The 2,561-nt window shown below is 33.3% G+C and overlaps 1 long non-coding RNA gene across 1 annotated transcript; it reads right to left on the reverse strand.

Moving 5' to 3' along the window:
• Positions 1–1,375: 1,375 nt before the first annotated feature.
• Positions 1,376–2,114, reverse strand: LOC310739403. Its single transcript, XR_014537382.1, has 3 exons — positions 2,013–2,114; positions 1,810–1,902; positions 1,376–1,678 (listed from the first exon to the last, which is right to left on the reverse strand). It is a non-coding gene; the product is annotated as an uncharacterized lncRNA (long non-coding RNA).
• Positions 2,115–2,561: the final 447 nt, after the last annotated feature.

Consider the following 2,561-nt stretch of genomic DNA (forward strand, 5'->3'; position numbering starts at 1 on the left):
CATTAGGGTAGATTAGGCATATCTAGTATTACAGGTTTATTTGCAGCAACTGAAGTGAAAAATCATTGCAAATATGCAATTTAATTTAGATGGATTGGAACACACTGCCGAGAATGGATCAATAGTTAGTATACCTTTAATAGCTGTTGATGTCATTGTTTGGAGGGCCACACTACTGGTTAGCTTATACTTCCTGCTGCAAAAGCTTTCTGGCCTGGCCACAGTACAATGATGTCATGCACCTGTTGCTGTGTGTGTGTGTGTGTGTGTGTGTGTGTGTGTGTGTGTGTGTGTGTGTGTGTGTGTGTGTGTGTGTGTGTGTGTGTGTGTGTGTGTGTGTTTGTGTGTGCTGACAATTTTTCCCCACCTGCCTCCTTTTGTTTTTCCTTGTCTCTGTCTATTCTCTCTTGTCCAAGACCTGTCCCTGTACCTACTTACTTCATTTTATACCAATGCAGTTTACAAATGGGATATTAGAGAATTAATTGTATTTATTTTGTAAAGTATGCTTCCTGTTTTTTCTTTTTTTACAACTAAGTTGAATTCTCACAACACTCAAAAAAATTATTTGTTGGATTTACATAAAAAATGGTGTCAAGTGGGTTGCACACAAGTATGTTGAGTAGTTTATACAACTAATAATTTAGTTGTGTGGACAAAATAAATTTAAGTAAAGCTGAAATAACGTTTGAGTAAATCGAAACCATTTAGATTTGTCACTATTACACATTAGTTATATGTATGTTTTACTTAATAATGTTATGTTACATTTATAAATGTTCAACAAATTAGATAAACAAGTTTAATTTAGTTTTCATTTAATTCATTTTTTTCACTTGTATAGCTACACATAATAATGACAAGCACATTTCCAGAAACAAAACATTTCTTTTTTGCAAGGTCTTGCAATATTGCCCAGAAACATTTCAACCACAGCATCATCATTTCAATAGTAAACAATCTTGTCACAGACAAATGTCACAGTTTGGTAAAAGAAAAACAGCATTCTGGTAAATAGGAAACATTCTTTCCAACAACTATAAAATATGTGCAAGTGCCTTCAAATATTGCAATTACAAATTTTACTTAGAAATAATGAAACAGACAGCATGGCACAAAATGCTGCAGCATTCAATTTTGACCATTTTAGATGTCTAGAGCCATTGGTAAAGTAAACAATAAAACTGGCATTTATTTTTTACATCTTATTTTTGTAAACAACCGCAAACAGAATCTTCACAGTTCCTAAAAACAGTAAAACAACATGTTTCAAAATTTGGTGCCAACAATCAACAATGTTAATATTAAAACAGGCCACTATCTGTACTATTTCCTAAACCGCAGGTTTTGGAAATAGTACAGATTCAATCAAGTTTGTTGTTGAAAATCTGTATTTTGTTCGAAAGTTTCCGTGCATCAAGTCCCAGCAACACTTTCTGTAAAAACTTCAAGGTGTACTTTAGGTCTGATGGATAGCTGAGATTCAGGCTGTATATGACTCAAAAAGGAGAGCACAAGCCTTAGTAACATCTCCAAGATCATGAAGAACTTTCACTCCCTCAACAATGACTCCAACATCCAAAGGTGAGGCAGAGATGTCTGCATCTTTACTTCTGATGATGTAAATTCCAATAACTGTACTGGCCATGTTTCTCTTTGCATTCTCAAACTCTGCATCCTACAAAATACAAAACAGTAATACTGTTTAGTTATTTGAATTACATCAAAAAGGCTGGTAGCAAATTTAGCTAATTTACCTTAGTATTTATTTACTTTATATATTTACAAAAGACCAAAAGATATATTTACAGCATATTTTTTCATGAGGTTTTCATAGTCTTTATTGAGATCCACAGAAAGTGCTCTGAGAACGCAAGCTCTCCACATTGAGATGGTATCATTCTGTAGAAGAGAAAAGACATTAAGTAATGGCAAATCATCATGCTAAAGTGGAAATAAGCATAATGAAGCATAATGAAGCTTAATGAAGAAAAAAAAAACAGATCACAGACTTGGTCAATGGCAGCAATTAATATGAACATTTTAAGTCCTGTAACTCCTCATTTTCTTCGATAAATGCTGGTCAACTTGCTTGTGTAACAATCCAGTTTGGACATACAGTAAATGTCTAAATTAGTGGCATAGTGGTGATTCAAGTAAACTCAGCAGCAATCTACAGATTCAGGAGACGCAAAAGTACCGTTAAGATGGTGTTCTAAAAATACATTCAGGGTTATTTAATGAATGTGAATTTTGACCAACTCTGTATTGACAAATAACTAAAGCAGAATTTCACATAAAGGTAAATTAATTACCATGTTTCAACATTTATAACTATTAAATAAATGGTAAGGATGGTAAAACATTAAAACCGTACACTGTACATTAAAGCCACATGCTTTCCTTGAGATATGCGGGTTAGCATTAACTGGCCAAATAAAACAAACCTAAAATAATTAAAAATAACTAAACGCTAAAACGCAGCAGACTACAAAACAGACTACAACTTACATTATTTATACTCTACGGACACCTACATTATTTTCCTGGCAGTATATATT

Source organism: Silurus aristotelis (assembly GCF_946808225.1).
Source record: "Silurus aristotelis genome assembly, chromosome: 16".
Taxonomy (NCBI): Eukaryota; Metazoa; Chordata; class Actinopteri; order Siluriformes; family Siluridae; genus Silurus; species Silurus aristotelis.